The 24,084-nt window shown below is 40.3% G+C and overlaps 2 long non-coding RNA genes across 2 annotated transcripts in view; both read right to left on the reverse strand.

Moving 5' to 3' along the window:
* LOC102121980 (uncharacterized) overlaps positions 1–7,617 on the reverse strand; it is a 141,516-nt gene extending 133,899 nt beyond the window's left edge. Inside the window, exons 1-2 of the long non-coding RNA XR_010584571.1 lie at positions 7,537–7,617; positions 6,263–6,333 (exon numbers count right to left, since the gene is read on the reverse strand). This is a non-coding gene — a long non-coding RNA (uncharacterized lncRNA). The remainder of the gene's footprint in view (positions 1–6,262; positions 6,334–7,536) is intronic.
* Positions 7,618–17,660: 10,043 nt separating this feature from the next.
* LOC135969371 (uncharacterized) lies at positions 17,661–20,087 on the reverse strand. Its single transcript, XR_010584573.2, has 2 exons — positions 19,864–20,087; positions 17,661–18,840 (listed from the first exon to the last, which is right to left on the reverse strand). It is a non-coding gene; the product is annotated as an uncharacterized lncRNA (long non-coding RNA).
* Positions 20,088–24,084: the final 3,997 nt, after the last annotated feature.

Genomic DNA, 24,084 nt, shown 5'->3' on the forward strand with positions numbered 1-24,084 from the left:
CAAACTTTCCTGAGCTGACAGTTCATGTTGTCGTTGTGTCTGAAATTTTGTGACCTGAGTCATATTAGACATTTAATACACACTTAAATATTACATGCAAGGGAACATACATTTTGTCACCCACACAAAATAATTTGCCTAAAAAATAGAGACAAAGTCATTCCCTTAAGTATAGAAAGTGCTTAGTAAATTCATTAATTACAAAAAAAAATCCACAAACCCTAGAATGAAATACTTAGAAAAGGATTAATGTAATTGTATTTTATTATACATGAGCCAGAGTAATTTGATTTTATACCAGTTTTATTTTCCCTTTTAAAAAATGTATTTTCAGTTTTCATTTCTCACATGTAGGCTTCATGAAGAACCACTAAAAGGGAATCAGAGAGATTCATGCTGCCCAGGCAACAAAATCAGCAAACAATGAAAGCCAAACTAGGCGTTGATGGAAATAAATTGTAATCCCTGCTTTTGTTGCTTTGCCACAGAATTATCACCTGCTGCCCACCATTACATTAATTCTTGTCCCTCATACTAGCAACTTTACAGCTGCTCTGTCTCCTTCCACCTTAGTCCAATGATTTTTGGGGGGGGGGGAGGTGGGGGGAGAAATGGGGTCTTGCTATATTGCCCAGGCTGGTCTCAAACTCCTGGGATCCAGTCATCTTCTCACCTCGGCCTCCCAAAGTATTGGGATTATTGTGAGTTACCTCAAGTAGGTTGTTTCACTATTGTGCAAGCAAGCCCAAAGATGTACTATTTTGAGAGAATAGAACATTTAAATAAGCATAGCATTTAAATCATCCAACCTTCTAGTCCCAATTTTGATTCACCCATTTCCTTATTCTTAGAAAAAATTCACATATGGGTCAATCACGTCATACAAGAAAGTAACTCAATGCTCACAATTAATAAACTTTAAAAAAAATTGGAGATTTTCTCAGTAATGCCTTTTTTCCTTCTTTTAGATTATTAATAAAGACCTATACATTTACTGAGGAAGTATTTAAAATTAATTTTGACTTCATGCATTTGCATTTATACATGTTGCTATTTATGGGCAAAAACTATTCAATGTACAGTTAGTAATATTTTTCCCCAAGGGATGAGTTTATGTTTCCACTGAAGAAATTAAACACGCACTTTTGATGTATTCACTCTAATTTCAGGATCGATATTCTGAAGAATAAAAATACCCTGTCCAAAACTTGGAGAGTAACTTGGATTTCTTTTTTAATTTCAATTTCATATGTAAGCTCCACCCAAGACTAAGTTCTGCTCCAGATTCTGATAGTACTAAAATTGCTTTCTCTTTTTTCTAGAGTACTACATAACTCTTACCTAAATGTCAAATAGTCATGATATTCTTATAAATACCCTTGTTTACAGCAAACTTAATGTATGTTTGGAAAATAATTCATTAAACACTGTAAAATGCTAGTGTTGATGACCTCCTTGGGAAGGGTGAAAGAGTTGATTTAGGATTTGGCCATTTATAGTGACAACCTAGCAAAATAATCAAGGAAAAAACGATTCAAAGTTCCCGTTACATTGATTTCATTTACAGAATGCCAGCTAGTTCCAGTGCTTCCCTGTTTAAACGAATACTAACTTCAAGCTTTTCGAACAGACATTGCTTAAGGAAACTCAGGAATAAAACATGAGCAAGTTATCCAGTATCAAGTGCAGGCTACATGCCTGATGTTTGCAACTGACTCATGAGATTCTGGTGTCTCAAGGATATCTATTTGATCTCTTATTCTCAGCTATATAATCTTCCAGATTAAATTGCACCAGAAATAATCTGTGTACACCCCACAGAGAGTAAATAATCAGACATATCTCTGTTCTTCCCTTTTTCCACTCTCGCACATGACTTTGCATGTGATTATGTAAAACCTGCAGGCCTGATATTTTCATTATAATCCTGCAATTACAATTATATAACCAGCTTGCTGTTTCCAATTAAAAATATTTTTTTAAGTGACAAAACTGCCCTATAATAAATGCAACCTACGGTGAAGTGTCCCGGCGATCACACTGGGAGATTGAGAAGCAGAGCTAAAACACCTTCTTCCAACTCTCTGCCCAGTTGATCCATTTATCCCTTTAAAATACATTATGTAGAATCAAAAAATATTTCTGGTCTGAGTATACGGAGGTTCCCTGGGATTTAGGGGATTTCGCTTGAAATAGATTTTTTTTTCCCCACAAGATTTCAGCTTTTGCAGAATTAGCTCTGATATGAATAATATTTTCACATCATTTCAAACACATTTAAATTTCTAAAGGTGTTGCTCAAGGAAGCAACTAATGCAAACTTTGTTAACAGGAAAAACCATGTTTAAAATAAAAAATTAAGCACGGCAGGTACCTAAAAGGAGCCTAAAAACAGAAACAGAATGGAACATTTCTAAGAGTTGGAACATGTAAAAATATGTATGTTAAAAAAAAAAAAGAAAGTTCAGAAATAGATCCAAATACATGTGGGATAAAAATTGCATTATAAATCAGTGTGGAATGAAAACAGGGATAGTTCAATATTTGATACTGAGCTACCTAGGCAGCATTCTAGGGTTAAGCCTATCTTATACCAGGCCAAATTTCAAATGAATAAAAAATGTAAAGGTAAACACCAAAACCTACCCAAGATCTAGGGGAAAAACAGGATACTTTCTTAATGACCTTGAATATGGTAGACCTTTTAAATTATGAGTCAAATCCAAAAGCCATAAAAGAAAATATTGGTAAATTCAGGTGTATAAAAACAAAATTTCTGTGGCAAAAGTCACCTTAAGCAAGTCAAAGACAAATAAGATGAGATAAAAATATTTGTAATTCATACTACTAATAAAGGTCTTATCTTCCTAATACAAAAGAGCTTAAGTTGAGAAGAAAAACACAAAGAACCCAATAGAAAATCGCATGAGAGAAAAACAATGGGAAAAATGAGATACCATTTTTCTTCATTTGTTCACACACACACAAAAGAAGTTTGATGACATCAAATGGAAAATATTGTTATGTATTACTGTTAAATGCATTAAATTACTATCAACTTTATGTAGGGCATTTTGGCAATATCTACAAAAATTACTAATTATTCCTTTGGCTAGCAATTCTACTTCCACGGATATATTTGTGAAATGACCCTACATAAGATTATTCACTACAGAAATGTTTATTGGAAACAACACAAATATTCATCAGTTGGAGACTAGTTAAATAAATTATAGTAGCTCCATATAGTGGAATACTGTATAGTTGTAAATAAGGAGAAAGGGAAAGGGTCCACGTACTGATTTAGAAAGATCTCCAAGAAATAAATAATATTAAGTGGGTGGGGAGGAAGCAACGGCACAACAGTGTCTGCAGTATGCTACCTTTTGCATAAAAAGAGACAAGAAACACTGTATTAAGATTTGTATCAACCCAATACTACCTGAGAAAAAAAGATTTGTTGGTATGTGCTAAAAAACTATGCTTACATGTACACATAACAACATCAGGGCCTGGTGGCTCACACCTATAACCCCAGCACTTAGAGAGGCCAACCCTGGGGGAGGATGGTTTGAGCCCAGGAGTTTGAGATCAGCCTAGGCAACACAATAAGACCTCGTCCCTTAAAAATAAATAAATAAAAATTAGCTGCACGTGGTGGTGCACACCTGTAGTTCCAGCTACTCAGTAGGCTGAGGTGGAAGGATCACTTGAGCCTGGGAGGTTGAGGCTGCAGTGAGCCGTGATACTGCTACTGCACTCCAGCCTGGGCAGCAGAGTGAGACCCTACCTCAAGAAAAGAAAAAGAAAAAAGAAAAGAACGTCAGGTGTGCAGCTGTGTGTGTCTAGGGTGGTTGGGAACTAGGTAGATGGGGAACAGGGTTGTGAAACAATTTTTAAATTTTCAATAATATGCATATTACCTGTTCAAAATTAAATCAAAACCAATATTATTCCCTAATCTAAGCCTAGATGATATTTACTTTACTTCTGATTATGTATCTCTTTAATGACATATTCTCTAAAATCATATGTTGTGCTAGAAATGTAAGATTAATTAGGTTTGGTTGAAATTCATTACTGAAAGAGTAGGTTACAAAAATTAATCATATTCTTGACACTTCTTACTCAATTTAGGCTTTCTTTGTATAATTCTGTCTTTATACTTCTACTCAAATATAACCCTTCTATGTTGCTTAGAAATATGTGAGAACATTCACTGATCAAGGACCCTAACCTTGTCACTGAAGAATTTTAATCAATTTGAAGTTTTTATGAGCATATAAACGTGTTAAAGTTTTTTTGTTAAAGTTTTGTTCTTTATCACGTGCATGAAGTTCTACTAAAGAAGTTAATTGGCCATCTGCATTTCTTATCTATTTTTCCTCTTAAAGTGGAATATAAAATCCTACTTTTATCCTAGGATGAAAAATCATTCCTTCAAGTGGTAAGATGTTGTCTTCAGTGCATGCAAGGATATTTTCCTGACCAAACAATAAGATTCTCACCAAACAACACCACATTTCTTTTAGCGATCTTTCGACTCTTCATTTACTTTGTATTTAACAAGAAATCTTTTTTTCTTTGACATGATTAACGTTTTATTCCAGTTCATCGCAAACACAATTTAACCTTCAGGAGTTCCCTTTTAAAAAGTTTGTTCTTTCACTTCATTATACATCCTCAGTCCACCCTGTAGATGTCTTTTGGAACACTTCACATAATTATTAAGTAATTGTGTTATTTGTTGTTTCATGTTTGTCTTCTGGTAGAATTCAAGGACAGGAACCAAATCTCTCCTATTCACCGTAGTTATAGTCCCCATGCCCCAAGAAATGTAATGAATTGTCCTGTACATAGTAAATTCTCACTATGCAGTATATTTGTTGAACAAATGAATTGTCTTTGTCTTCTTAACATCTATTAAAATTACAAGCTCCTTGAGATTAGAGACCGTTTCAAAGGAGTTGGTTTGGTATATAGCTAACACAGTATAGAACCAAATTACATACTTAATTCATTTATCATGAATTAAGCAATCACACATCACTGGCAACACTAATATTGACAGACCCCATAATCAACATCCTTGAAGTAATAGAACATTGCTGGCTTCACTAAAAATAATAAAAATTTCAAAATATATTTTGTATCAAATAATTCTGACAATTTTTATGCTTTACTGAGAATATTAATTAACCTTTGCAATGAGGTGTTATCCACTTCCAAGATAGGTTCTATATGACCTATATGAAATACAGTTTACCTCCAGTAGGCAGTCTTTTCATAAAGACCAGCAAAATAGAGCGAGGGTTGGATACTAAAAGCATTTACAGTATGTACAAATGGAAAAAGTATATCATCCATTCAAAACTGTTTAATTCTCCTTGGGTTGTTATAATGACAACTTCCTTAACCTGATAACAGATTTTTAAAAATGTAATCATGTATTTATTTTATGGTTTGCACAAGATGTACCTTTAGTACATCCAGATTTTCATAACCCGTCAAACAGTTTTTCAGTATGTGTTATGGCAGGATATTCTAGAACTGCCAAGAAAAGTAAATTCACAGAGCTGCCTGCAATTCACTAACTATAACAAATTAGCATAAGCAGCACCATTTTAGAAGGCACGGCTTTTACAAGTTACACAGAAAAATAATGTGGGTTTGCATTTCTATCATTAAAAACTGCCCATGCCATGAATGGTTACACTGTGAATATTAAACACAGCCCAGATAAGTCAATGTAGCTCGTCTATTTGAGGTGGAACTCCTTAATGAAACATTTGGTTATGATCTGAAGACTAACTAGGAAAACTAGCTAACAAGTACCTATTTTTACGGATTTTTTTCTACTTTAAAAAAAAATGCATATCAAATAAAACCTCTCAACACTTGTCAGCTCTCCTGTGAACATACCATATAAATGGACTGGCACCGGCTGCCAGAGAAAACGAAAGGCCAAATTACTCTCTTCCACCCATGCTGTGAAGTTCAGAGAGAAATCTGTCCTAGACCCAAACCACACAGATAGCATACAATGCACCATTTAGCAAGAACGAAAGAATGGATAAAATTCTTCAGATTTCTCTGCACAATAGCAAAGATCTTATTTTGTGAGTCACCATCACAATTTAAAAGGCCTCTGGCGGGTGCTCATGGAACAAAACAAAGGTATTTTCAAATATCTAATTTGCTTAAGCTCTGTTCATTCTGGCCAAAACTCCAAAAGCCATAAAAACCGTGGCTGCAGGCTTACCTTATTCCAAACATATCCGCAGTGCAGTCAGTTGCCAGTGTAATAATAAAGAGGTCTCATCAGTACCTAGACTAAAGCAATAAAGAAAGTGAATTTAGAGTCCGGTTTTTGATTCTGGGAAACATGAAACTGTTTATAACCATCTTGGGAATACTATCTTTGAGCAACCTGGGCACTATCGTGAGACCCTGCCTCAGGGGAAAAAAAAAAAATCTTTTTACAGAACCAAATACACTATTGGCCAGATTCGGAATTTTGTGAATGCAGCTGCTTGGAGGGCAGGACCTTCGTTCATCCCTTCCACTGCAACCCGTGGAGAAGGTTAAAGAGACTGTCAGTGCCAATCTGCTTTATGGTGGGCAAGAGAGTGTGGGGATGGGGGGCAGAGATGAAAACTAATTAAGGTTTAAAGAGAAATTAGAAGATGCCTGTCCTGCCGTGGGCCGTCACAAACAGGCTCTTATTTTTCTATTGGACTCTAAACTTTAATTTACCCACGTATTTTCTCTTCCTCAAACTCAGAATGTTAGACTTACCCTTCACCCTCCCACGTGCCTCCTCCCCGAGCACTTTCTCGCAGGTATTCCCTATTGAAACGCAGCTGGTTGCCCATGCTGGAAATTTGGGAATGTCCCAGTTGCAGCCCTTTTCAATCAATCACCAAGTCCAGGTGAATTTACCTCTTTAATAACTTCAAAGTGTTTCCAGTTCTGTGCATCCCTACAATGGCCACCTAATCCAGGCTATTCTGGTCTCTTTCTTGGATTTTGATAACAACTTCCTAAATTATCTTCCCACCTCCAAGTTGTTACCACTTCCTTCTAGTCTTTTTTTTTTTTTTTTTTTTTTTTTTTTTTGAGACAGGGTCCCACTCTGTCACCCAACCTGGAGTGCAGTGCAGCAAACACTGGTCACTTCAGCCTCAGCCTCCAGGGCTCCAGGGATCCTCCCGCCTCCCGAGTAGCTGGAACTACATGCGTGCGCCACAATGCCTCGCTAATTTTTGTATTTTTAGTAGAGACGAGGTCTTGCCATGTTGTCCAGGCTGGTTTTGAACTCCTGAGCTCAAGTGAACCTCCCACCTTGGCCTTCCAAAGTTCTGGGACTACAGGCATGAGCCACCATGCCCAGCCCCCTTCTAGTCCTTTTTTTTTTACACCCACATCAGTTCCCCCCCCCCCCCCGCCCCACGCTGATCATAGCATTCCCAAACTTAATATCTGATATTCAGAGCCATCGTGTTTTTTCCTTATCTTACTTTGACCTCAGTTTACCTCGTTTTATCTTGAGCCTCTTCTGTGCACAAACACCAAAACGCTCTACTTTTTGGTTGCCTGAGAGCAGCGTACCGGATCAAAACCTGGGAACTTTGTATTTGTCCTTTTCTCTCTGCCGGGAATGTCGTCATCTCCATTTGCCCAATGAGCCCCACCTCCTCACCATTTTTACCTCTGTGGAAATCCCTTCCTTCCAGAAGCGTCCACTCACTTCTGGTGCCAAGGAGCTTCCGCAGCGCCCTGTACGCACCTCTACAGATGGAGATAGCTGTTTTCTGTGTTAGACAGCAAGCTCCCGTGAGCTGGGTTCATTGCTCATGGTTGCCTTGGCCTGGCAAATAATGACTTGGCCTGGTAAATAATCATTATTTGGTAAATAATGATTACATGAACAAATGTAACTAAGACATCCAGATAGAATCTAATGCATTTCGTGCAGCTCATGTGTAACCAGGTGAGGTTTTCCAGCTGTTTCAGCTTCTATTATAACTTACGTTACAGAACTGGGGTGTCCCAAACCCCAGATTATAAGAATCACCTGAGTTGCTTGACAGACTAACAGCGTCCTGTCTCTTAAAGAGACACACAGGAAACTGGTAAAAGTGAATCTGAAGGAAAAAACTGGTGATCAGAACCAGGAATAAACTTGTTTTTCACTGCATACCCTTTTGATTTGCCTTGAGTTAAAAAAAAAATACACAAGAAATTGAGACCCGTGACAGAGTGCCATCCATCACCCAACCGATAGGTGAATTTCTTCTCAGTGTTGTGTGCACAGAAATGTTTCCATCAGTATTGCAGCCGGCCTTCAAGAGAGCCCTAGGTGATTCTTTATATGTCTTATTTATTCATAAGAATACACAAGAAACCAACAACATTGAGCACCTCCAGGTACGTGAATTGGGATACTGAGAGAACAAAGTTGGGAAAGAGACTTTATAATGACACTCTTTTATATCTTTTGGAATTTCCCATCATTTTAAATGTATGACCTGGTCAAAAAATTTAAAAATTAAACAAAATCACAGGCTGGGCACAGTGGCTCATGCCCGTAATCCCAGTGCTTTGGGAGGCCAAGGTGAGAGGATCACTTGAGTCCAAGTGTTCAAGACCAGCTTGAGCAACATAGCAAGACTCCGTCTCAACAACCACAAAATTTTGAAAATGAGCCAGGTGTGGTGACACATGCCTGTAATCCCAGTTATTTAGGAAGGTAGGATGGCAGGATCACCTGGGCCCAGGAATTCAAGGCTGCAGTAACTGCACTCCAGTCTGGCAAGACTCTGTCTCTTAAATAAACAAATAAATAAATACACAGATTTTGAGGCCCATCCCTGGATGTTCTGATTCATGAAGCTGGAGGTGGGGCCTAAAAAATCTGTATTTTTAATAAATTCTCTGGGTGATACCTATGATCATGTAAGTCTGAGGAAGACTGTTAAGGTTGGACTTGACCTTAGAGATCATCTAATCCAGTCATTCCCAAACCAGGGCATCATCTTTGACTTAATCAGAATATCCCGGGTAGGGCGCAGGGAAACCAGTGCTTTAAAAAGTGGCCCCAGATGATTCCAATGCAGGCACTGGCTTGCAGCTTGCATTGAGACCCGTGACAGAGTGCCATCCATCACCCAACCAATACATGAATTTCTTCTCAGTGATGAATGCACAGAAATGTTTCCATCATTATTGTAACCGGCCTTCAAGAGAGCCCTTGGTGATTCTCCCCTCCTGGTATTCATGCCTTTAGGTAGTTTCCTCCCACACTGAGTAGGGCTCACCTGTAGAACCCATAGGATATTGTGGGAATGATGGAGCGTGGCTTCCAACACTAGGCTGTCAAAGATATTGTGGCTTCTCCCTTGCTCTCTCTTGGCTTGTCTGCTCTGGGGAAACCAGCTGCCATGTTACCAGGATGCTTGGGGGCCACATGGTGAGCAGCTGAGTCCTCCTGCCAATCACCAGCACTGACTTGCCAGTTACATGAGTAAACCCTGTTGAAAATGGCTCCTCCAATCCCAGGCAAGTCTTCAGATGTCTGCAGCCATGGCTGACATCTGGACTGCAACCTCATAAGAGATCCTGAGACAGAACCACCAAGCTGCATCACTCCTCCATTTCTGGTCTGTTGAAACTGAGTGAAGTAGTAAATGCTTAATATTATTTTAAACTGACAACAGGGTTTTTTTTGTGGGGTGGGGTGGGGTGCAGGAGACTTGTCACACAGCCATCGATAACTAATACAATCATATTTTCCCACAAGTGCATTTCTTATCAGTGGCCCCATTTCTGTTTCATCTCCCATCTGGCAAAATGTTCTCTTCCCCAAGCCTGCGAGTAAGGTATTATAATATATTTACTTTCACAGGTTGAGTGTTAGAGTGCCATCATGGGGCTTTCTGACTTGGGCAGCACAACTTCTCAAATACTGTCAGTCAGCAGTGTGGAAACTCGTCAGTCTTGCTTCCTGTGGTTCTCTGTGGCTTGGCTTGAGTGGATGGGGGAAAACCAAATGATCTTTTTTGTGGTGATGAAGTGCTGAGCCCTTGTCCACTGTAGGCCCAGTTCTGGCATTCTCCATGCCCACTGAGGCCTCTCTCTGACCTTTCCCTACACATAGAAGGCAGGACAACTATAAATGCACTTTAGCTTGTGATGTGATGTCTGTGCATTACACCTTCCAGATTCTGGATCTTGACCTGAAAATATTGGTTTCTGTTTTGACAGAGGAGATGGGCATCTGATTTTCATCTGGAAAATGTTATGTGTGCGACATTTCTAGTGTCAGAAAGAGTATTTCATATGCAATTACCCTCCAAGCCCTAGGAGGACTTTAAGTCCTTGGAAGGAAGCCCACCTACTCACTGTCCTTGATGTCATCTACAAAGTCAGAATGGCAGAAATCACATTAGACTTCACTAACGAATCATCAGCCAAAGTCTTAAAACAAATATGTGCATTTGCTTCATGCCAGCTCTTCCTTTTTTCTGCCAGTTTCTGATAGTTATGGTCACTTAGCTTTGATCTCACCGGACACCTGATTACTTAAAAAGCCAAAATCCTAAACCCACTGGTGTTATTCTGCTTGCAGATAAAAGCAAAGGTCCATTTGTGAAACATCAAAAGGAATTAGGAAAATGTGGGATGCGTGTTGCTTGGTGTTGCCTAGCAATATGGTTAGGGCACAGGAATCACAGAGAGGATGAAATTCACACCCACAAGGAAATAATATTATTCATAATAAACACACACGCACACACACATCCTGACATCTCTGCAAGAATGTTATAAACTGAGTACAGAATTATAGTCACAAGTAGAATAATCTTCGGAGCACTGAAGAGTAAACATTCTAGTTGATTGGTTGTTTATATTTCAGTGTCTACATGAGTACATCACTCACTTAAAGGCAAAAGCATTAAATACCTGTGAATGGAGTTTACAATATCTCTCATAGACATGAGCTCTGTCAATATAAGTAAAACATACATTTTAAACCAAATATATTAATATGTAAAATGATAGGACAGAGTATGTAATAGATAAAAACAACTTTAAGCCCTTTGCTCACCCTTATTTCAAAATATCTAGGTTTACCATGAATGTTCACAAGAGTGGTGGTAAAAAGCACGACCATCAGAGTCAGGCGCTTGTTTTCAAATCCTGACTCTGCCTTTTGCTATGTGACCATGAACGGGTTATTAAATTTCCCTAAACCTGAGTGTCCTCATCTATCCATTTGAAATGATTGTACTACTAAATTTATAGGGCTGCTGTGAGGATTAAAATAAAGGAATCCGGCCAGGTGTGGTGGCCAACGCCTGTTAATTCCAGCACTTTGGGAGGCCAAGGCGAGCAGATCACTTGAGGTCAGGAGTTTGAGACCAGCCTGGTGGTGAAACTCTGTCTCTACTAAAAATACAAAAATTAGCTGGGTGTGGTGGTGGGTGCCTGTAATCCCAGCTTGTCAGGAAGCTGAGGCAGGAGAATCACTTGAACCCGGGAGGTGGAGGCTGCAGTGGGCCAAGCTCACACCACTGCACTCTCGCTTGGGCAGCCTGAGACTTTGTCTCAAGAAAAAAAAAAAATTAAAAATTAAAAAAAAAAAAAAAAGGGAATCCAGGTAAAGGATGAGTACAGGGCTTGGTTCTACACATACATTGGCCTTTCTACTTATTATTATTAATAATACTGTATTGTTATGCAGAAGGCCTCTTGATTGCCTTTCAATAAATATAGATGCTACCAATTAAGCCAAGAAAGTGTTACAAGTAGAATTTTTGCCTGCAAGGGGGCTTTGGGGTGTTAGGAAAAGGAGATTATAGCCTCTAATCCCTCCCCGCCCTATCAATTGTTCTTCCAAAGTCAGATCCAAGTAACTCGGGTCCAAGAATGAGATGCAAGCCTCCAACATGGCCACTCACTGAAGGAAAACTCATTTCATGAGGCTGTTCCATCGTAGGGCTACACAGACCAGTATTCTCCCAGCTCCAGGCTCCCCTCCCAGAACAACTCACTCCTGTATCCTGCATCCTCCCGGGTTACAAATCTGGGAGTCTTCTAAAAGGGCTTCCACTTTTCTTCTTTGTAGCTGACCTTGGAAATGTTCTCAGTTCTGAGTAGAGCTTTAATTTCCTCTGTAAGTACTGCTTTCCCAGGCTATGACTGCTTTGCCAGGTTATGACGATGGGAACTGCAGGTGGGGAAGAAGGGGAGGCATCAGCTGCCTCTTCTGCTTGATTTGGGAGCTCTACTTCCTAGAAACATTTGTGTCCTAAGATATAGGTGAAACAGAATCAGAACAGCTAAGCTACCAGCCTTCCCCTAGGGAAAGGTAAACAGTTAATAGAGCACCCTGAGAAACAATATGTGTACGCAAAATAGGCAAAATATGAACAGTGAGTGACTTGTAAGAATGAGAAAATTATATGGATCCTATTTTAAGATTCAAAAGTCAGTCATGAACCAATCGTAAGGCTAGGTGCAGTGGCTCACACCTGTAATCCCAGCACGTTGGGAGGACAAGGTGGGGAAATTGCTTGAGGACAGGTGTTTGAGAGCAGCCTGAGCAACATGACCAGACTCCCTGTCTCTACAAACAAACAAACAAACAAAAAAACAATCTTAAGAAGAGACATTTTAATGTATTCCTAATATCATTTTACTTGTATGAATTTGGGAAAGGTTTTTGTCTTCTTCCTACCAATGAAATATTTAGGACAGAATTAACTTGCAAGTCCTGTTGCTACTTATATATTTATGAGAGTTCATTTATGAAGGTAGAATAAATGTGTTTTTTTGGCTTTTAAGAATTGCTGAAACAACATTGGGTTAAAAATAGAAGGGCCCTATTTATATTAGAACAAAAAGATTAAATTCCTAGGCTTAAGAAGTGAACAAGAGCTGTATGAAAAGACTTTAAAATGCCACTGAGGATCACAGAAGAAAACTTGAACAAATGGAAGGATGTATGTATTTTTAGATAAAAAGACTTAACTATATAAAGATGTCAATTATTCCCAATCTATAATGCAAAACACTCAATTTTAAAAAAGAACTTGTAAAAACTATACAAGCTCGTTATAATATGGAAAAATAAAGGAGCAAGAATATTCAGAAATCCTGAAAATAAAAAACAAGTGTTTCTTAGTTGTATCAGATATTAAAATATAGTATAAAACTCTAACAAGTAAAACGGTATGGTATATGAATAGACAAGGCAACTCAATGAATTATAAATGCAAAGTCCAGAAATTGACTCAAATACAAAAAGAAATTTAGTATATGATAAAATGCCACCACTTACCAATGGAAAAAGATGGTCTGTTCAATAAATGATGTCAGAGCAACTGAGTAGCCCTCTGGGGAAAAAAATGAAAGTTGTATCCAAGCCTTACATGTTTCACCATGATAAATTCCAGATGAATTAACATTTTTAGAAGGGCAAAGGGGAAATAAAATCATGAGAGCACTAGAATAAGCCATCAGATAATCTTTAAATATAATCTTGGAGTATGCTTTGAAGCATAGCGTAAAAGCCAGAATCCAGGCTGGGCGCAGTGGCTCATGCCTGTAATCCCAGCACTTTGGAAGACCGAGGAGGGTGTATCGCCTGAGGTCAGGGGTTCGAGACCAGCCTAACCAACATGGTGAAACCCCGTCTCTACTAAAAATACAAAATTATCGGGGCATGGGGGCGCATGCCTGTAATACCAGCCACTTGGGAGACTGAGGCAGGAGAATCCTTTGAACCCGGGAGGCAGTGAGCTGAGGCTGCGCCATTGCACTCCAGCCTGGGCAACAAGAACGAAACTAAAAAATGGATTCTTCAGGACTTTCACATTAACTTTGTGTTTATGAGCCCCATTAAAAGTGGGCAAAGAACATTAACAGACATTTTTCAAAAGAAGATATCCATGTGGCCAAACAGCACATGAAAAAAGCTCAATATCACTGATCACTAGAGAAATGCAAATCAAAACTACAATGAGATACCATCTCACACCCAGTCAGAATGGCAATTATTAAAAAGTAAAAAAATAACAGGCTGGTGAAGTTGCAGAGAAAAGGGAATGCTTATACACTGTTCATGGGAGTATAAATTAGTTCAACCATTGTGGAAAGCAGTATGGCAATTCCTCAAAAAGCTAAAAGCAGAACTGCCATTCAACCCAGCAATCCCATTGCTGAGTATATATTCAGAGAAATATAAATCATTCTACCATAAAGACACATGCACGTGAATGTTCATTGCAGCACTCTTCACACTAACAAAAACATTTTTTACGTTCCCAATAGCAAAGTCAACCTAAATGCCCATCAATGACAGACTGGATAAAGAAATGTGGTACATACACACTATGGAATACTGCACAGCCATAAAAAAGAACGAGACCATGTCTTTTGCGGGAATGTGGATGGAGGTGGAGGCTATTATCCTCAGCAAACTAATGCAGAAACAAAAAACTAAATACCACATGTACTCATTTAAAAGTGGGAGCTAAATGATGAGAACCTATGAACACAAAGAAGGAAACAACAGACACTGGGGTCTACTCAATGGTGGAGGGTGGGAGGAGGGACAGGATTAGAAAAGATAGCTATTGGGTACTGGGCTTAATTCCTGGGTGATGAAATAATCTGTACAACAAACCCCAGGGACATGAGTTTACCTATGTAACAAACCATCACATGTACCCCTGAACCTAAAATAAATGTTAAAGCAAAACAAAACAAAAAAAACTTCGTGTTTTAAGGAACTGTGTTTTAAATGTCTATCCTCTAAGCAAGAAGCATGCCAAATACAGCATATTTCATCTTCTAAGTGTGGAATGTTCTACTGTTAGATTATCCGATTTAATTTTTCAGATGAGAGCTATCAGTAGGCAGAATTCTGAGATGGCCTCCAAGTTCACTTGAGTTTTATTAGAACACAGTCATGTTGCTGTGCGCGGTGGCTCACGCCTGTAATCCACCACTTTGGGAGGCTGAGGTGGGAAGATCCCTTGAGGTCAGGAGTTCAAGACCAGCCTGGCCAACATGGCAAAACCCTGTCTCCAGTAAAAATACAAAAATTAGCCAGGTGTGGTGGCCCACACCTGTAGTCCCAGCTACTCAGGAGGCTGAGGCAGGCAAATAGCTTGAACTCAGAAGATGGAGGTTGCAGTGAGCTGAGATTGTGCCACTGTGCTCCAGCCTAGGCAAGACTCTGTCTCAAAAAATAAAAATGATTTAAAAAAAGAACACAGCCGTGTTCATTTGCTTTTATGTATTAGCTATGTCTGCTTTTGTGCTACAACACAGAGTAGTTGAGAGGAAAAGCTGGATGACCTGAAAGACTTACAATCTGTACTATCCATCCCTTTGTAGGAAGTTTGCAGCCTCTGGCTTAAACCATTTTGAGTTGGGTCTCCTGGGGTGCTCATGTGCGCTGTTTAATCCCCCCTCCCTTGACTGGAGTCAGGACCTGTGAATATAATCCATTTCACTCTTTCAATTAGATTACATTATGTGAGATGCTCTTAGCAAATTGGATAGAGCCATTCTCCAGCTGGGCTTAAATAACTGAGGTGTCTCGTGGTGAGGGGCGTGTGGTGGGCACGGAACTGTCAGTGGCTTCTAGGAGCCAAGAGTGACCTCCAGCTGACATCCAGCAAGAAAACAGGGACCTCCTTCCCACAGCTGCAAGGAACTGGATTCTGCCAACAACTACATAGGCTTGAAAGAGGATTCCACGCCCCAGAAGAAAAGCCTCGTGACATGTTGATTGTAGCCTTGTGAGACCCTGCGTGGAGAACCTCAAGCCCTGCTTGGACGAGCCACAGAAACCGGGAGGTAGTTTGTATGTTGTTTTAAGCTGCGAACTATGTGGCAATTTGTTACATAGCAATAGGAAACTAATGCAGATCATGATGTGGGTTGCCTGCCTAAAAACAACCACTTACACACACCTCACCTGCTTTCTCAGTCTTAGAAAGTGAATCAAGTCTTTTAGGAGGCATCTAAAAAAGCTTTCCCTGCTGGGCGCGGTGGCTCACGCCTGTAATCCCAACACTTTGGAAGGCTGCAGGTGGGCCAATCGCCTGAGGACAGGAGTTTGAGACCAGCCTGACCAACATGGTGAAACCCCGTCTCTACTAAAAATACAAAAATTAACTGAGTGTGGTGGCGGGTGCCTGTAATCCCAGCTACTTACTTGGAGGCTGAGGTGGGAGAATTGCTTGAACCCAGAAGGTGGAGGTTGTAGTGAGCCAAGATCACGCCACTGCACTCCAGCCTGGGTGACAGAATGAGACTGTGAAAGAAAGAAAGAGAGAGAGGGAGAGAGAGAGAGAGAGAGAGAAAGGGAAAGAGAGAGAGAAAGAAAGAAGGAAAGAAAGAAAGAAAAAGAAAGAAAGAAGAAAGAAGAAAGAAAGAGAGAGAGAAAGAAGGAAGGAGAAAGAAAGAAAGAAGAAAGAAAGAGAGAGAGAGAGAAAGAAGGAAGGAAGGAGAAAGAAAGAAAGAAAGAAAGAAAGAAAGAGAAAGAAAGAGAAAGAAAGAAAGAAAGAAAGAGAGAAAGAAAGAAAGAAAGAAAGAAAGAAAGAAAGAAAGAAAGAAAGAAAGAAAGAAAGAAAGAAAGAGAAAGAAAGAAAGAAAGAGAGAGAGAAAGCTTTCCATGGTCCTAGAAAGGGGACACAGGAAAGAGACATTTGTGGCCTTTGGACACTGTTGTATGAAGACATGTGTGGAGGACTATGGTCATCTTATGACCGGGAGGGACCAAGACTGGGGACACAGCCTGCACAAAGTTGAGCAAGCAGATGGAATGAATTGAGCTCCTGGATTGAGATGTGAAGCTGCTGAATCAACTAACCCTGAAGCTTACATTGCCTGGAACTTCTTGTTACTTGTGTAATAAATTCAGTGATTGTTTAAACTAGAGGTCAGCAAACTACAAATCCTGCTCACCGCTTGTTTTTAAAGGTAAAGTTTTATTGGAACCCTGGCATGTTCATTTGTTTACACATTGTTTATGGGTGCTTTCATGCAACAACACAGAGTAGTAAAGACAAGGGGCCACATGGCCTGCAGAAACTACAATGTTTACTATTTATTCCTTTAAAGGAAAAGTTTTCCAATCCCTTCGATCATTTTGAGTTGGGTCTCCTGTCATTTGCACCTTATAAACATTCACACAATATTTGATCACTTTCATTCTGATGATGAGTGGTAACACTAAACTATACCTGATGATAATGACTCTCTTAGTCCATTTGGGCTGCTATAGTAAAATGCCATAAACTGTGTGGCTTATACATAGAATTTAATTTTCTTACTCTGCTGGAGGCTGAGCTGTCCAAGATCGAGGTGCTGGCAGATTCTGTCTCTGGTGAGAACCCATTTACCGGTTCATAAATGGCCATCTTTTCACTGTGTCCTCACATGACGGAAGGGGTGAACCAGCTCCCCTGGCCTCTTTCATAAGGGCATGAATCCCATTCATGAGCGCTCCACTTTCATTACCTAATCATCGCCAAATGCCTCAACTCCTAATGTCATCACCTTGGGGGTTAGGATTTCAACATATGAATTTGGTGAATGGGGGGACACAAACATTCACACCATAGCAATGACTATGCATGTTTTTAAGCAAAGCTTTATTGAAGCATATCATACATATATAAAAGTTTGAAAAATCATTACTGCACAGCTCAATGAATTTTCGGCGTGAATATGCTTGTGTGATATCACCAAACCCCAGAAACCCCTTATACCCACTTCAGTCACTACATTCCCCTCCCTAAAGACAACCACTCTTCAGACTTCTATGAGAATGATCTCCACTGACTAATTTTGTCTGTTTATGAACTTCATACAAATGGATTCATAAATGTATATCCTTCTGTGTCTGGCTTCTGTTGCTCAGCATTCTGTTTGTGAAATTCATATCTGTTGTGTGTAGCATTTATTCTCACTGTCATGTTCCATGGTATGACTATATCATGATTTATTTATCTATTCTACGGTTGATGGATGTTTGAGTTGTTTCCAGTTTTTGACTATTATGAATAGCGCTGATGTGAACAATTTAATGTTTTTGTGCACATATACACACCTTCCTGTTGGAGTGAAATTGTGGGTCATTCATACATGTTTTTTACTGTGGTTCTAAAAGTGATTCGATGTCCAAAGGTATATAGTTTAACTGAATAGAAATGTGGACTTGTTCCCTCTTGACTTAAAAATCAAAGGTAGGGCCGGGCGTGGTGGCTCACGCCTGTAATCCCAGCATTTTGGGATGCCGAGGTGGGTGGATCACCTGAGGTCAGGAGTTCAAGACCAGCCTGCCCAACATGGTGAAACCCCTCTCTAGTAAAAATACAAAAAATTAGCTAGGCGTGGTGGCCCACACCTGTAGTCCCAGCCACTTGGGAGGCTGAGGCAGGAGAATCTCTTGAACTCGGGAGATGGAGGTTGCAGTGAGCCAAGATTGAGCCACTACACTCCAGCCTGAGCAACAGAGTGAGACTCTGTCTCAAAAAAAAAAATTGAGGTAAGGCCAGGCATGGTGGCTCATGCTTGTAATCTCAGCACTTTGAGAGGCCAAGGTTGAGGTCAGGAGTTCGAGACCAGCTTGACCAAGAGGGTGAAACTTCATCTTAACTAAAAATACAAAAATTAACCGGGCATGGTGGCGGGTGCCTGTAATTCCAGCTACTCGGAAGGCTGAGGCAGGAGAATTGCTTGAACTTTGGAGGCAGAGTTTGCAGTGAGCCGAGATTGTGCCACTGCATTCCAGCCTGGGCGGCAGAGCAAGGTTCTCTTAAAAAGAAAGAGAGAAAGAGAGAAAGAGAGAGAGAGAGAGAAAGTCAAGGTTAATTTAGCAGAGTATTGGGCTCAAAAGATCATATATAATCAGGTAGTGAATGAATTAACTGAAAAATTAAAACAATTGAAAACAAACCGATTTCCCCTCCAGAGCCTAAACTATTGCTGTAAGGAAGTTTCAAGCTGTCTGCTTAGAGAATGGTTTTTTAAGCAGCTGAATTCAAATCAGTATTTCTTTTGGAACGCTGGGAAGGCTCAGATGGATTTGAAATGTTGCTGAGTCACAAAGGCACATTTTCTGGGACACACTTCTTACTTTGAGGAAAAAGTGATGAAAAGTTATAGATGGATAGGGTGGCAGGGAGCCTTGGTGACTTAGAGTTCCAAAAAACAAGAAAAGCAGAATTGATATAGTGAAGTTCCAATGGCTTTCCTACTTAGCCACCCAATTGCACAGAAAAGCCACAGAAAAATCAAGATTTCTTTAGCAAGTACTTTCTCCTACTTCAGCCACCACTGACTGCTACTTCTGCCTCATTCCCCTCTTCACACAGTCACCAGACTTCAAGGGCCTGAAGACCGTTTATCCACTTTTTAATCAAGCACTCCACAAGGATTGCATGGATAGCATATCTTCTTCAACATACAGGGAAGTGTAGATGATCCAAAGAACAAATTTGCAGAGGGGGATAAGGAGGCTGCTTATTAAGCATGCGCATCTGATTGATGTTCTTTTTCCACTCATCAGTTGTTATCAAACCAGTAGAGAAGATTCAATCTGATAATTTTCAAGATGAGTCATCAGTAGCCACAGAGTTCTGGGGTCAAACTCAGGGCTTTGTGGCTTAAGTTGTTGTCCTCCCAGTAAGACAACATATTGAACTATTTTGGCCTATCTTTCCTCTCTGGACAACTGTAAGGTAAAAATTTATTTAAGAAAGAAAAGGAGAGAGAGAAAGAGAAGGTTACAATGGCAAGTGTTCTCAGTAGGATCCTAAGAAATATTTTACCACTCACACTTTCCAGAGCAGAGCAGAACTTGTCTTCTAGCCCAATTGTCTTCTCCAGGTGCAGTGTGGCCACATCTCGGGGTTGGGTCTTCAGCTTTCTTGAGAGACTTTAGTGTCTTCCTCGGCCACCAATGGCCAATGGCACAGGTGACACAAAGATGGCTGGCTACAAGGCAGCCCTTGTGTCTGCAGACCCTGCCACAGTCCCTCTCTAGGACAGATTAGGAAAATCTACAGAGTAAAGAAAGCACAGAAGGAGAGATGCTTCCCTCTGCACCTTTATAACTGAATAATACCCAGGAGAATTGAGCAGAATATTCCAAGCTTTGAAAATGCAGATAGAACAGATATGTGAGACCACATTCTCTAAGGTGGTCCTGTCTGATTTTGAATATTCTCTTCCATCCTTAAATAACAAAGAAGATGTCCTGACGTTAATTTAGAATTTTGACAGAGATTTTTTGGGAGGCCAAGGCAGGAGGATCACTTGAGCTTAGGAGTTCAAGGCAAAGCCTGGGCACCATGGTGAAACCCTGTCTCTACAAAAAGTACAAAAATTATCCAGGAGTGGTGGCATGCACCCCTGTAGTCCCAGCTGAGAGGTGGGAAGATCCCTTGAGCCCAGAAGGTTGAGCAGACAGATTTTGACTAGTAGACTATGGGTACCTTTACTCACCTGTAGGCTTTGCATCATTCGTCCACAATCATTTCTGTTGTACAAAGTAGTCTCCTATTTTAATTTTGATAACCTCATTTTCCCCCCTAGATGATTGAAAAAGAACCCTCCCCATCTTGTCCGTTTCCAGGAGCACTTACCTTGAAAGGTTTTTGTAGACATTTATGACACTCCTATGAGGTGGCTAAGGTCTGTTATCCCCATTTTATGGCTGAGGAAACTGAGATAGTGAGACGTTGAGTTCTTGCCGAAGGTCAGGCACTGAGTCAGGGGCAAATTCAGAGGCAGAACTCAGTGTTCCTGGCAGCCTCACCAAGTTCAGCTGCCTCGCCTCTGTTTGAACTGCCTTAAAATAGGACTTTCAAGAATTCTGATGAATAGATGGAAACCCTGCAGTGCTTTATGTGTTAATGGTGACTTGGTAACTGCATATATTAATGTTGTTCATTGGCTTACAGCCAAGAGCCACTCATTTCCTAGGTGCTCAGCCTGAGAGAGACTGTTTTCCTCATTTTTCACTGATTATCATAAAACACTTCCAGGTAACCATATGAGACTACGGTTCTTTCCAACACCAAAGTAAAATGCAAACTGTTGTCCTTTTGGCCTCTAAGTGCGGGAATCTCTCCTCTCCCTCTGTATACACTCCTCATGATGGCCTCCAGCCTAGGACCCTCTCCTCGCTTTCCAGTCTTGGAATCTACTCTCTAGCCTCCCCAGGTGCTTCTGAAATGGAATCCCTCACTGGTTCCAGGACATAGTGCTGACCCCTCTCCATCTCACCCACTCTTATTCATCAAAATCTCTTTTTATCTTCAAAGTTCATCTAAAGAAAACCTGCTAAGAAGCCACTCCCTATTTCCCCACCAAGCCTGGTCTCTCTTCCTTTGAAGCCCTTATCTGGCGCCATCTTCTTTCGCCTTTTGCTTACTAGGCTCTTGCCCCTTAGATGCAGATTGTAAATTGCTTAGGGGCAGGGATGGTTTTACTCACCTTTACTAGATGAGATGGCACACAGACTGTGCACAGTAGGGGAGCTGCTGACTACATGAGTGGGCAAACTTTTTTTGCAAAGGATCGATTAGGAAATATTTTAGGCTTTGCTAGCCACAAATGGTCTCTGCCGATTCTTCTTCCTTTTCTACAACCCTTTAAAAATGTAAAAAAAATCATTCTTAACTCCCAGGTCAGCTGGGGCCTGGATTTCTCATACTGTGAAAGATCAATTGCAGCACATAGCCCTAACACATTTTGGGGCCCAAGTACATTTTTGTACTTAAAAAAGTCTCTGAAATTACATACTGTGATATCTGTATTTATTTTGTTTAAAACTCCAATCAATTAAAACATGGATGGAACCCAGCATTTATAAAGGTGAAAGTAGGAACTTGCAAAATCCATGCACACGTCTTTGTGCATCATTAAAGGGCCAAATTCTTTCAGCTTTACATAGATTCTTCCATGGCTGATGAGGTCTCATGGCTTTTCAGGAAGTGGGATAATAAAACTAGTTCTGCCACACTGATGGGATTTTTTTTAAGGTGTCCCAAAATGTTTCATTTGTCTCATCAATGACTGCTGTGAAACAGGATCTTGAACAAGTTAATACTTTATTTTATTTTATTTTATTATTTGAGACAGGGTCTGGCTCTGTCACCCAGGCTGGAGTGCAGTGGCAGCACCATGGCTCACCATAGCTCAACTTTCTGGGCTCAAGGGATCTTCCCGCCTCTCAGCTGGGACTACAGGGGTGCATGCCACCACTCCTGGATCATTTTTGTATTTTTTGTAGAGACAGGGTTTCATCAAGATGCCCAGGCTTTGTCTTGAACTTGTAGGCTCAAGTGATCCTCCTGCCTTGGCCTCCCAAAGTTCTGGTATTACAGGCATGAGCCACCATGCCCAGCCACAAGTTAACATTTTTAATGCCTGAAGCTCTAGAAAGAAGGAGAAAGTAATGGTCCCTTTAAAGTCTCACTGACCTGGGTTACCATCGGTGCCCTCACAATGCCATCCATATTGCCTCCCTAACTCCAGGAATACTGCAAAGTAATGTTCAGTCATTTTGCGGTGGCTCACGCCTATAATCCCAGCACTTTGGGAGGCGGGCAGATCACAAGGTCAGGAGATCAAGACCATCCTGGCCAACATGGTGAAACCCCATCTCTACTGTAAATACGAAAACTAGCTGGGCATGGTGGCACTATGCCTGTAATCCCAGCTACTTGGGAGGTTGAGGCAGGAGAATCGCTTGAACCAGTGAGTTGGAGGTTGAAGTGAGCCAAGATGGTGCCACTGCACTCCAGCGTGGTGACAGAGCGAGACTCCATCTCAAAAAAAAAAAAAAATTTAGTCATTTCCTGCATCATGACATCATAGCCTTCCCCTATTAACTTATCTAACTGAGTTACAGTTCAAACCGCTGGTTCCATATCAGGAGCTGTTAGGTTTAACATCTCTTCAGCAAAGGTACCATGGGAGCTTTTCAGAAAACTTCAGGTTAATATTCCAACCATTTTCCTGAGGAGATCCAGCTATGAATAATAGTGTTGACTCGGTATCGTTGATCATTTGCCAGAATGTGCGATTTGTAAAACTTTGGCAGGGAAAATTGTATTACAGATGTTACATTGGAAAACCTCTGAACTGCTGTGAAATATAATTGTGTGTTGGAGGGCATGTCATGTTGTTAGCAGGCTGAGTTTACTCTGTTTGGGTGAACAGTGCACATACACTACAATGGGTAGCTGCTCCGTTTATATGAACGTCAGATCGACGGAATAATAATCCAACCCTCGAAGACAGCTATAATTACAGCATGTTGACTCCGTCCCCTTGACAGGGAAGCTGCAATGTTTCAAATAGAAAGCTCCATTAGCTAGGTGACCAATTAAGGAAGCAGAAAACAGCAAGAAGGAAGGTATAAAAATATCTTGTTAAAATTCTCTTCAAAAATAGAGATATTTAACACATAACAAGAATATATAGTCTAAAGCAGTAGAGAATTTTATTTAAAAATAACCTTGTCCCGTAAAAGTAAAGCTGATCTACGATAAACTGTTAAAATATCTGTATCCCATTTAGAGACAATGGACCAGGCTGAGCAACCTAGTGAGATCCTGTCTCTACAACAAATTAAAAAGAAAAAATAGCCAGATGTGGTGGCCCGGGCTTGTGGTTCCAGCTACTTGGAACTCTGAGGTGGGAGGATCTCTTGAGCCCAGGCTATGATCGGGCCACTGCACTCCAGCCTGGGTGACAGAGTGAGACCCTGTCTTAAAAACAGAGAGAGAGAGAATGGGCTTTCATGCTAGAAATAGCTAGCTATAATTTTTTTTTTAAAAATAATGTGATATTTACTTATATTTAGAAAATGTCATTTCCTACATCTAAAATGGTTTTTGAAAATGGAAAAGCAACAAACTGAAATTGTATTGGATTAATTATATCAATACTTTCTAAACTTCCAACAGCTCTGGTTAATATTTCCTATTCTGTTGTTTTTTACTCTATGGTTGTTTCACGTTTTCGAAGTAAGTGAGAAGAAACGGT

The sequence above is a fragment of the Macaca fascicularis genome, chromosome 2, assembly GCF_037993035.2.
Source record: "Macaca fascicularis isolate 582-1 chromosome 2, T2T-MFA8v1.1".
Lineage (NCBI taxonomy): Eukaryota > Metazoa > Chordata > Mammalia > Primates > Cercopithecidae > Macaca > Macaca fascicularis.